Source organism: Somniosus microcephalus, unplaced genomic scaffold (assembly GCF_052327205.1).
Source record: "Somniosus microcephalus isolate GS21.2 unplaced genomic scaffold, FLI_Smic_1.0 unresolved_chr1, whole genome shotgun sequence".
Taxonomy (NCBI): domain Eukaryota; kingdom Metazoa; phylum Chordata; class Chondrichthyes; order Squaliformes; family Somniosidae; genus Somniosus; species Somniosus microcephalus.
The window spans coordinates 91,602,176-91,615,230 of NW_028225179.1; the positions used below are offsets into that span (position 1 = coordinate 91,602,176).

Consider the following 13,055-nt stretch of genomic DNA (forward strand, 5'->3'; position numbering starts at 1 on the left):
TCTGCTCACAAGTGGAGATTGTTTACCTGAGGTCAATGTCGGAGCCAAGCCTTCAGGAGATGAGGGTAAAAAATTGCAAATAAAATCAAGTTTGTGCTAATTAGGAATGTATCAATATTGACAAAACTTCTTTTTAAAGTCCCTAGCATGCCTTTATTCCGCACAGCTGTTAGGTAATGGCTAGAGCGCCAGCTTATGCAATTGTAGATGAGATTTGACAATGTTCCTTCAATGTTAAGCAAGTTAGTAATCTTCTAATAAAGTGACTGAAACATAAGTCAGGGGTGAAATGTTTATGCAAATACAGTTGCATCAGTAATAAAACAATTGATTCACGATGATTATTCCAGCATCTTCTTGGATCCAATCCAAGTCTCGTGTTTGAAACTCTCAGGTTCTGATTAAACAACATTGTAATCTAGGGAGTGAAACACAAATGTTAGAAAATCTAGAGATGACAGTGCAGAGCTCAGAACAGAGAATGCAGTGACTTGGTAATTAACTTTTCATGGTTCTTCTCCTTACATGTAGCTCAGTGGCAGTTAGTTTAGCACACAGGAGTAGCGGGCCTAAAGGGCGGTCGATTCTCACTGCCTTCGCCCGGAGTAAATGGCTTCCAAATGGGGCCGGTAGCCTTATCCTCCCGTTAATGTTGTGAAGGCTCCAATTAGTGCCACAGGCGATGGAAACGAATAGACTTGCTTGTACTGCCGGGCTGCCACGTCATTATCGGCGAATTTGAACTATGACCCATGAGAAATTTATACCCCCATAGGTGCCAATGTGATTGTTGGCGTTAATGTAAACAGAATATCGGATCGGGTATCTGTTCTACACCTCCCAAATTGTCCTTTCCATGAAGTCAATGGAAAGGAAAGTTGGGAGAGGTGTGTAACGGGCAGCTGATCCGATACTGCCTGTTCTACACTATCTCCAAATCTGAAACTGACTCGCAAAGACTCTCCACCCTGTCTTGCCCCCATGATGGTGCTATGACCGCAGTAGACATGGGCAATAATTGCCCTAATGATGCATTCTGGGAACTCAAATCTACAGAAGGTGTTTAACACCTGGGAGTTCTAGTCCACTTTGTAATCTTCTGATTATATTTCCACCTTTTACCTTAATGCCACTCGGAAACCATTTACATCACAAACTTAGATTTGGTTTGAGGGAATATTCTGGAGGAGGCAGTCTGCCTCTACTTCACCTGGTAGTCAGGTGGGGTTCTGAGTCTGGATTTACACCGAAACATCCGGCGTTAAGCCAAACCAGCCCTCAGGTATCCCAAGGCTGCAGTTTGAATGTGGCTTATTGGAAGAGAAAGTAAATGCTCTGATGCAAAATCAGGAAGGTTATTTAACCTCTATCACTGGAAGCAGATTCCGCAGCCTCACAACCCTCTGTGAATAGATTCGTCGCCTACCCTCTTTTCTAACTCTCTACCATTTACCCTGGTATCAAACCCCCTCATGATTGATCCTCAACTAATGGAAACAGTCTGCTTCTATCTACCCTGAGCCATCATTCATCATTTTAAACACTTCTATTATATCACCCGTAATATGCATTCTTCTAATAAAAATGTGCGTTTTCCAAGTCTTTCCTTGTATCTGTGTTTTCTTCTATCGAGCAGCATCCTAGTGAATCCACCTTGTAGCTTCCCGAAAGCTCAAGATCCCCCATATTGTGTGAAATTCAATACTGCCCACAGTGCTCTAACTCAGGGCATTTTAAGGTTTTATAGAGGCTCATAGTTACTTATTGGCTCTTATGTTCTGTACCTCTTGTGATTAAACCTAGAATTCCATTCGTAAACTTTCCCTCTATAAAACCCCAGTTGTTCTTACACAAGTCAATAAATGAATCAATTTAATCCCACTCCAGAGACTTGAGCACAAAAATCTAGATTGACACTCCAGTGCAGTACTGAGGGAGTGACGCACTGTCGGAGGTGCCGTCTTTCAGATGAGATGTTAAATCGAGGCCCCATCTGCCCTCTCAGGTGGATGTAAAAGATGCCATGACACTATCTCGAAGAAGAGCAGGGGAGATCTCTCCAGTTTCCTGGCCAATAATTATCCCTCATTGAACATAATTAAAATCACATTATCTGGTCATTATCACACGGCTCTTTGTGGCAGCTTGCTGTGCACAAATTGGCTGCTGCATTTCCTACATTACAACAGTGACTACACTTCTGAAGAAATTACTTCATTGGCTGTGAAGCGCTTTGGGATGTCCTGAGGTCGGGATAGGCGCGATATAAACGCAAGTTTTTCTTCTACTTTCTTTATAACAGATATTTAAAATTCAAATATAATCCTGGAGCAGGACAAAGGATTTTCTGCAAAGCCGCTGTGTTATTCCTTTACAAACAGGAGTGTAACATTATTCCCTCTCCTTACCTTTCCGTTTTCTCCTCCACATATAGATTAAAACTATAACGATAGCCAGCGATACCAGCACACACACGGCAATCAGCCCCACATGCTTGTCTTTCTCTACTTTTCCATCTGAAAAATATGAGCAAGGATTGTATGTGCGGATTGACGGTTATATATATATAATCAGTGGAAACCTATGGCCCTGCTCCTGGAAAGTAGGGTGATGTGCTGTTTTATATGGACAGTATCCCCACACCATATAATGCACAACGTATTATTTCACTGAGGTGGAACCATGTTTCTTTAAAGCTGCAACGTTCATTTTTTGTGAATAAACACAGGTTCTGGTAAACGAGAGGTGGGCAGGCTGTAAAGGTGACTGGGGTGGTGGGGGTAGAAGCAATGGCTGTGAAGAGTGAAGCACGTTTTCTAGACAGATCGGGGCTGGGCCAGCGATAAGAATGTGCTGCTGGGAGGCCAATGGAAAAGAGTTTTGGTCGTGGTGCCCAGCGAGGCAGGGGGAAAGCTAGCCCCATGGATCGCTGGGTGAGGGGAGCCAGGTAGGAAAGTGGCAGAGGCCTCTGTCTGCGGGCCTGGTGAATGGGCCAATATGAGGGCTAAGTAATGGCAGTTAAATAGAAGATGTCACAATGCCAGCTCCCAGTGCTGGGGAATCGAGCTTCTGACCGTCCCCACAGCTCCGTGTGATGGGAGGTCCTTGGGTCGGAGCTCAATGTTGCAGCTCGTGAGAATTGTAAATAAATAAACGATATAAATAAACGTTTACATTTAATTCAGATAATTAGATGTTTACTTTCTTTTCATTATCGATAACAACATGGCTGCTGTCTCCATAACCCAGACTGCTCCACAATGACACTCAGTGGTCAGAGTCTGTAACTGCACTCAGACGCCGTTTCTTTAATGCTAATTCTCAGTGCACTGCAAGGGCAGCTGTCGTTTAACAATAAGCAGCACCCTATCATTTTCAACCTGTCACGTAATGTTACGTTATGTTGACAACGCTCATCGCTGGTGCAGCAGCTTTGAAATCATGACCGCCCTCAACGAACATTCAGACAGACAGACCTGATTATATGAAGCTGTGTATAAGCAGTCAATAAAACATACCGTTAAATACATTTCCAGATCATCAGGATCATCCGACCTGTTCCCCTGAGGGGGGCACTTTTACATAGAGAGACCTGAATGAGCAGCACCGTTATCTATTAAACAATTTGTGGTAGATTTTCACCGTGCCGCTCTGGTGTGAACCTGCCGCTGTGGATCAGCCGCCTGTCACAGAAACTGCCCGCTTTTCATTCCCATTGGAGGCTACTCCGGTTTTAAACACGGACAGCTGGTTGGAAATGCACCCCGCTGTGTCTAAACCAATAGCAGGAGGTTCCCCTGGAGACATTTGGTGAACCTGTTAATTACCAACAGCAATTTCTAGTCTGATTTCCTGGGGTGCCCCCCCAGCTGTCCCAACCTCCATTCTTGCTGCAGATTCTTGCTTTCTGGGCAAAGCCCACCGCCCCCCACCTTCCCAACCTGCAGCTCCCAGTGCCCTTTAGCCCATCCCCGCCTCGGGAGCCCAGCCTCAGACTCACCCTTGCCGCCAGGCCGCATTATTTTATCACCCCTCCACCCACTGCCCTACATTTAAATGACCTTTCCTCACAACACTTCCCCTCTCCTCCTCTGTTATCCCAAAGTGACCCGTCCCCACATTCCCCACCAGAGCAAAGAGACAAGTGAAGCAAAAAACACACTGAAGCTGAGAGGGAAATAGCTCAGCACAGAGCAAAGGTTCAAGCTCAGAAATCGAGCAGCTCCATCACCACAGTGAAAGGGAACAACAATGAGAAAGCAGAAAGAAAGAGTGAAGCAACAGCAAGTCGCGCAAATTAAGAGTCTGATGTCCGAGAGTGGGTGGTGAATGTAGATTAATCCATTCTCTAACCCAGATAGACTGTGAACAGCGATTAATTGGCTATCTAACTCTGAGACTGTGCGGTGTGTGGGTACAGAGTGGAGATAGACAGCAAGGAGCAATGGGAAAGATATATACAGAAAGCAAGTGTATGAGAAGCACACAAGGGGTGGGGGTGAAGAATATGGAAGAGTCAGAAAATAATAGAAATGGACTAAAAGAGCGAAAGAATGAGGAACAGTCACAGACAGTCTGAAGTACAGAGATAACAAAAGTGTGGTCTGATGTATAAAGTAACAGAGAGAAAGAGCAAGACAGAGAAAAGTGATGGCCAAGAAAAGACAGTTACTGGGAGTGAACGATTTCAATTTTCCTGTTCTTGTCCATTACCAACAGCACAGAAGACCCAATAGTAACCAACACACATTACTGGAAGACAGAGTATCTGGTTAATTTCTAGTGGAATAGAATAGAAAAGCAGGGGGTAATGTGCAATTTGGTTCAGTCATTCATTTCATTGATCTCTTTCTGCTCTCTATCTCTGTATGGGTGAGTGTTGCTATTGTAGATGGATTGTTCAGTATCACTGCTCATGTCCTTACCCCAGGAGATAGTCTTCCCACCCGGCAAGCTGCTGTGTTCAATATGACAGGAGTATTGTTTCCCATCATACGGATCAAATTCAAGGGTTGTCGTCTGTTGATACGTCCCATCTTCATTGGGTAATAACCCAGTAGATTTGGTCTCGGGGGCATGTTCCCCATTCTTCAAACAGGTCACGCTGATGGACTGCGGGTAAAATCCAGTCACAATGCAGTGGAGAAACCAACGATCAGCAGCCCTGGCAATAACTGAGACCTCAGGGGGAACTACATGATAGAATGACAGTTATTTTCAACTTCAATAAAAGGCGCACATTTCACAATAGAATGAATGAAGTCATTTTAACTTTTGCCACTAGTGTAAAACAGGTGATATCGGATCAGCCACCTGGAAAGGAGAATGGGGACAGTGTATAACGGAAACTGATCCAATATCACCAGTCGCCAAACTTTAAAATTACCCAATGGTAGTTCTGAACTTACCTTTTCTGGTTAGTGATGCGTTTCCAAGTGAATAGTATGTCCTCCATAAATCCACACAGTCCTTTTCTAACAAGCTCTTGAAATAAAGGTTCATCTTTGTTTCCTTATCCCATTTCACTTTGAAGGTCTGAGCTATTGGATCATGTACAGTCCAAACCAATTTGTCTTTATCAAAACTAAATGCGTATCTTCCATCAAAAGCCAACTTCAAAACCCTGACACTAGGATTGGCATCATTCAGCTCACAGCCAAACAGTCCTTGAATGTAGTGAGTACCTAGAACAGTAATTGAATCGATCAATAGTTACATAATTATCGCATCGATTCACACAAAGTCTGAGAATTTCAGTTATTTTTTAGTCCCTTCACATCCAGTCACTCTTTCCATTACTAAGGGTAGAAATGGAGTTCAGTGTCTAAAACAAGCATCATCACACAGGGACATAGAATTCACAGCACAGAAAGAGAACAGTTGGCTCCAAAGTTAAACGGTAGCTGTTAGCTTTAAACCCATTTCCCTGCCGATGCCCATTTCCTTCCATAATCCTCCTTTTCATATATTTATCGAGTTCCCTTTTAATTATGTTATTGTAGCTGCCTCAGTAACATTGCATATTCTAATGGCGAAAATACTAATTTTTACCGTTGTTCTTCTAGTGACTGTGAGCCCCTTATTAACAATTCACCAGCCAGGGGATCAATCATTCATTGTTCACTCTCTCAAATACCTACGTAACTGCGAAAACCTCTCACATCCACCACTAATCTTGTCTATTTCTGTGAAAATACACCATTTTCAAGTCTTTCTTTATAATTACAATCATTCGTTCTAGTGAAGCACTTTTCCATGGTTTTAATATTCTTGCTATAATATTTGCTCAGAACTGCCTGTAAAATTCCAACAGTGTCCTAACCAATGTCGTCTGTAAATCAACATCAAGTCCGTGATATTACATACAATGCCCCTATAAAGGGGCTCAGAGCGAGTCAGCAGCCCGGTTTACACTGAAGTCAATAGAGAAAAATGGGTGCAATGATGTAAAATGGACTGCCAATTTACTATGGCCCCAATGGAAGGGAAGATTGGGAGGGATGTGTAATGGGTGACGGATGCAATATTGCTCATTTTACACTGTCACAAAAAGTTAAATAACCCTCACCTATGCAACCCCACAGCAAATTGAGTATAAAATTAAACAAAGTTAGATGTGTGTGCAATTCCTGTCCACAAAAGTATACTTCCTGTTGTCATATTTCTGTTACATTTCTGCTAACATTTCCCTTCATAAATTCCTGTGACCACCTTTATAATGGAAGCTGCCACCGCAAGCTGGTCATGCTGTAATTACACCCTCCCACCGGTGGTGGCACTGTGCGACTTAGCTTTGCATTTCCCAGGGAAACTGCTGTGCTCCAACCTATTCTACTGCTCTGCTTCCCAAATTGAACAAATGTTGCTGTTTAACTATAAATCTATTAGAAGGCCATTGTATTGCCTGTCCAGGCAGCCTTACATGCTGTTGTCACATTTTATACCAATTTTGTCCATTATCAATTCCTATCAATTCTAAGTGCTCTAAGTGTGGTCCAACCATGGTTCGATACAGGTTTAGCATAACTTCCCTACTTTTCAATTATATCCCTTTAGAAATAAATCCTAGTGCTTGGTTTGCATTTTAATGGCCTTGCTAGCATATGGCAAAACTTTTAATGATTTGTGTATTTGTACTCCGAGATCCCATTGTTCCTCTACCCCACCTAGACTCGCACCCTCCAAGTGTTAAGTGACCTCCCTATTCTTCCTACCAAAATGCAATCCCTCACATTTATCTGTGTTGAACTTCATTTGCCAATTATTTGCCCATTCTGCAACTTTATTAATCTCCTCCAGTAATTCTTTGCAGTCCTCCTCAGTATTGACTATCCCTCCCCAATTTGGTATCATCCGCAAATTTAGAAATTGTTTGTCTGATTCCAAATTCTAAATTATTAATGTAAATTGTGAACAGCTGTGGTCCCAGCACTGATCCTTGTGGAACACCACTACCCACCTTCTGCCACCATGAATAGCTACCCTTTACCTATATTCTCTGTTATAAATCTCATCATTCATCAAGAAACTACTCATGAAATAATGCTGGATGGCTAGCTGGCGGTGCCATCCAAGGAGTCTAAATACTCGGGCGTGGGCCCAGCTTGAAGGGACATTTTGTAAGACAAGGAACTAGTGAAGTACAACTAGACCTCCATGTTCTGAAACAAGTTGATTAAAGCCTTGCTTTATGCTCAAACCAAGTGCGTAGTGAGTTTTAATACATCAATTTAATCAACTTGATATCGACTCCACGCTTTGGGTGATTTCAGGAACAGTCAGCTACGACTTGAACCGTAGAAGAGAACTCAAACAAGTAATCGATCCGTCATGGAGAAACTACTCAGATCCGCCCATCTCGACCCGGACCCGAATTCACTTACAGCCGCTAAGGTATGGAAACACTGGTATCGTACTTTCAGCAACTTCCTCAGGGTATGTGGTGAGAATGTTCCTGATAAATTAGAGATACTTGCTAATTATGTATCCTCTCATGTGTTTGATTATATCAAAGACTGTTTAGACTATGACACCGCTATCCAAGTACTACAGCAGCTATATGTCTAGTCCCCAAATGAAACGTTTGCTCGGCATCTGCTGGCCACAACTCAACAACAACCCGTGGCATCACTTGACGAATTCCTTCAGAAACTTCGCAGGCTCAGCAAGGACTGTAATCTTAAAGCTGTTACAGCCGAGCAGTACCAGGAGGAGTTAATTCTTGATTCTTTATTAATGGGATTGCGTCTCCCTTCATATGTCAGTGTCTGTTGGAGAATAAAACCCTCAAGTTACAGGCTGCCTGTGACCAGGCATGTTTTCTGGACTTAGCAAAGAGGAATGCAGATACCGATCTTTCACCACGTGCAGGGGCTGCTGCTATCACTTTTAGTGACTCCTTCGATAGGCCACGGGCGGAAGCCCTCACGGATGATGACTCCAACCTGGCTGATGACAACCCTACCCTAGAAACCTACACTGATGATGACCCCACCCTAGCGGCTTCCTGGCAATCTGGAAGGAAGTGTTTCTTCTGTGGAGGTGCGTTCCATTATAGGAAATTTTGTCCTGCTCGTAACGCAACCTGCAGTCATTGCAGCAAGAAAGGTCACTTTTCTAAGGTATGCCAGTCAAGAGCCGCTTTTGTAGGAAAGGCCACTTTTCTAAGGTATACCAGTCGAAACCTCCTGTTAGTTTTGCAGCTGCTATCTATAAAACTGCTCCTCCCCCAAGAGCCACTACGAAGGTTACAGCTGCAATCTACAAAACTGCTCCTCCCCCAAGAACCACTATTAAGGTTACAGCTGTCAAGAATAAAACTGCCCCTCCTCCCATCAGAGCTGTTGTTCCCCAAAGTCTGTCCCATGCAGCCACGAAGGTTTCGGTAAATGGACACATTTTGAGTGCACTAATTGATTCATGCAGCTCTGACAGCTTCATTAGTGAGCGGGCTGTCCGTAAGTTGAAACTGCATATTTACCCCTCAGACAGGGAAATTGCAATGGCTCTGATGACACTGACCAGCAATTCTTCCAGCTTTTGTCTTGTCGACCTTATTCTCAATGCCCGGACTTATTTCTCCACCCGGCTCGGGGTACTCAAGAACCTATGCAGTGATGTGCTCCTGGGAGAGGATTTCCAGAAACAACACAAAAGATTCACTTTCGAGTTTGGAGGGTCAAAGCCGGAGCTTACTATTTCCAAAGTACCATTTTGTGCACTTTTGGCGGCTTCGCTCAATGAGCCCTCCTTGTTTGCCAATCTTTCCCCCCCCGATGTAAGCCCATAGTCACTAGATCACGACGTTTCAGCCAAGATTATCGATCCTTTATCGAGGCAGAAATCTCTGGCCTTCTAGCTGACGGTATCATTGATCCATGTTCATCTTCCTGGCGGGCACAAGTCGTCATTGTTAAAAATCCTCTGAAGCAACACAAGAAATGTTTTGCATTGATTACTCGCAAACTATTAACCAGTATACCGACCTGGATGCCTATCCACTACCACGCATCGATGACATGGTCAATAACCTTGCCAACTACAAGGTATTTTCAACTTTTGATTTAAAGAGCGCATATCATCAAGTACCATTGAAGGACTGTGACAAAATTTATACGGCCTTTGAGGCCAATGGTCGGCTTTACCTGTTTTGGGGTCACCAATGGGGTAGCCATCTTTCAAGGGGCAATGGATAGCCTAGTCAAACAGGAGAACTTAATGGACACTTTTCCATATCACCAGAAGGAGCATGATGACCAGAAGGAGCATGATGCCAAACTCCAGAAATGTTTTGACATTCTCCGTCTTCACAACTTAACTTTAAATGAGTCCAAACCTGTGAAATCAGTACCATCAGTCAACATCCTTGGCTACTGGGTGGGCAACGTTGTCATCAAACTGGATCCGGAGCAACTTCGTCTGCTTCAGGAGCTCCCTCCCCATAAGAATATCGGCTCTCTTCGTTGGGCACTCGGCATGTTCACCTATTATGCGAAATGGATATCCCACTTCTCCGACAAGATCCAGCCCCTGCTTCACACAAAGTCATTTCCATTGGAGGCAACGGCTATTTCAGCTTTCAACCTCCTCAAACGACAACTGGAAAAAGCCACGCTTCGTTCCATTGATGAAAATCTTCCTTTCATGGTCGAGTGCGATGCATCAGATGTGATGATCGCTGCTATCTTGAATCACGGTGGTCGACCCGTTGCATTTCTGTCCAGAACTTGGCAGGGTAGCGAGATCCATTATCCTCCTGTCGAGAAGGAGGCTACGGCCATCATCGAAGTAGTACGTAAATGAAGTCATTTTCTCGCTCATTATAACTGATCAACGCTCTGTGGCCTTTATGCTGGATAACCGGAAACGCACTAAGATCAAGAATAACAAAATACAACTCTGGAGGATGGGATTGGTTGCCTTTGGATACACCATACATTGTCGAACCGGCAAGGAGAATGTGGCCCCGGATACCCTAACACGGGTATTCTGCTCTTGTATGTCAACTTTGACTCTGGCAGATCATCATACTGACTTATGCCATTCTGGCATTACCCATATGTTGCACTTTGTGCGATCTAAAAATCTCCCATTTTCTACGGAAGATGTGAAAAGAAAATGCTCCTCCTGTAGAATTTGTATGGAATTAAAACCGCAATTCTTCCGTCCATCGCACTGCTCACTCATACACACTATGCAGCCTATGCAGTGACTCAGCATTGACTTTAAAGGGCCGTTGCCTTCCTCAACGTGAAACACCTACTTACTGACTATGGTGGATGAATATTCACGCTTTCCCTTTGCTTTCCCCTGTCCCAATATGCTTACTTCCACAGTAATCAAATGCCTTGATCAAGTCTTTTCCCTTTGCCAATTCCATCCGCACTGATTGGAGTCCCTCCTGCATGTCAAGTGAACTCAAAAGTTACCTCTCCCAATGGGGAATCACCACAAGTAATATGACACCTGTAGTGTATGTACCTTTAAGGTGAGAACTACTTTTTACAGCTCCTGTACACTGTAGTACCGGCAGTGACCATAACTGTATATAAACCCTGAGTAGGGATCTGTACTTTAGCTTTAGAATAACCTTCATCCAGTAACCACCTGTTGATTGTTCCTCTGCAGTCTGTGCCAATTTATTGAAGGACACCATACATCAAAATTCACGGATTTAACATTGATGACGAGTCGATTCGAACCTACCTGCAACTCTGTCGCAGAATGCCGATTCCACCAGTGCGGGCGTCGACCATCCAGAGAGGACTTGAACATCGCAGAGGAGGCTGTGGAGAGCTGGGCTTGGTTCCCCAGTCACGATGATCCAGTGCAGCGGGCTGGCAGCAGGTACGGTGCAGATCCTTCCCGGACGGCGGCGGCTGGAGCCGACCAAAGGCACAGAAAAAGCCCGAGCAGCATCAATGGGGTAAGAGAGAGGGTAAAGTGCACAGGGCGCAGCCGGGGTTGAAGACCGAGCGGCGTCAATGAGAGAGGGGAAAAAGCGCAGAGCGTGGCCAGGGTTTCAAGGGCTGAGCTGCATCTGCAGGGGAAGAAAGGAAGCGGGGAGACGCCATTTTGAGCCAGCGGAGAAGAAGGGAGCGCGTGGGAGACGCCATTTTTAGCCAGTCTAACCACACCCAGGGATGCCAAAGAGTGGCAGTGTCACAGAGTTCGACAATGAATTCGAAGATTGGGCAGCATATATAGAACACGTAGAAGTGTACTGCAAGGCGAATGAAGTGCCAGATGCCAGGAAAGCACTGGTATTGTTGTATTCCATGGGTGCAAAAACTTATGACTTACTGCGAAACCTAGTAACCCCAGAGAAGCCAGTGGAAAAGGATTTTGAAAGCATAGTGGCAATACTACAGGACCACTTATATCCCACACCGCTGCTGATAGCAGAAAGATTGACGTTTCACAAAAAGAACCAGCATAAAGACGAAAGTAATGCTGAGTATTTAATGGAACTGCGCAAACTATCGAAACACTGCCAGTTTGGAACGGGACTAGCAGATACTTTAAGGGACAAGTTAGCGTGTGGGCTTCAAAGTGAAGGAACCCAGAAACGGCATCTATCAGAAAAGGATCTTACCTGGACAAGGCTTTCAGCATGGCAGTATCACACAAAGCAGCCACATGGGGCGCTGCAGAGATACAATGGAGACCGCAAGAATATGGCACAAATGAAATGTCATATGGACCAGTGAAGTGTTATCGCTGCGGCAGAACAACACACAACCATAAGGATTGTTGGTTCAAGGACCAAGTGTGCAGACAGTGTGGAAAAGTAGGACACATAGCAAGTGTCTGCAGGTCGGGAAAGAAAACCAGCAGCAAGAAATCTCCACAGGAGAAGTACAAAAAAGTACATAAGGTGACGGAGAGTAGTTCAGACGAACAGAAAAGTGATACACACTCCGGAAGCAAGGAGCTGGGTTATCTGAAACTACATAATGTAATCAAAATGGAGGATCACCAAACTATCTGGGTCACGCTCAAGATAGATGGAGTTCAAGTGAAAATGGAATTGGACACAAGATCAGCGCTAACAGTCATAAACTGAAGGGACTACAAGCGGCTATTCTCACATATATCCTTGAGAGATACAGAGATTGTCTTGAAGACGTACACGGGGCAAAAGGCCTATCCCAAAGGAAAAATAAGGGTGAACGTGATATACAATGGCAAGGAAGCACCAAAAATGGACCTATATGTATTGCCAGATGGAGGACTACCACTACTAGGGCGTGAATGGATCCGGAAGATACAGCTAGATTGGTATTCCATACAAGCACTGACTGCAGATGCCAAAAAGGATGATGACGTCACACCTGGACGACTGTCAAAAATGCTAACTGATGCACAAGAAGTGTTCCAGGAGGGACTCGGAACACTAAATGGCATAACAGCGACGATCAAAATACAGGAAAATGCAAGCCCAAAGTTTTTTAAGGCCAGACCGGTAGCTTATGTGATCCGCCCAGCTGTCAAAGCAGAGCTGGAAGGTTTGGAACGTTCTGGAGTACTATCCAAAGTGGACTGGAGCGAGTGGG

The 13,055-nt window shown here is 44.4% G+C and overlaps 1 pseudogene across 1 annotated transcript in view; it reads right to left on the minus strand.

Moving 5' to 3' along the window:
- Window positions 1-214: 214 nt before the first annotated feature.
- Window positions 215-13,055, minus strand: part of LOC147095592 (zinc-binding protein A33-like) — a 63,306-nt pseudogene continuing 50,465 nt past the window's right edge. The window contains exons 8-11 of the transcript XR_015074574.1: window positions 5,409-5,684; window positions 4,926-5,192; window positions 2,409-2,516; window positions 215-418 (exon numbers count right to left, since the gene is read on the minus strand). The product of XR_015074574.1 is annotated as a zinc-binding protein A33-like (transcript). The remainder of the gene's footprint in view (window positions 419-2,408; window positions 2,517-4,925; window positions 5,193-5,408; window positions 5,685-13,055) is intronic.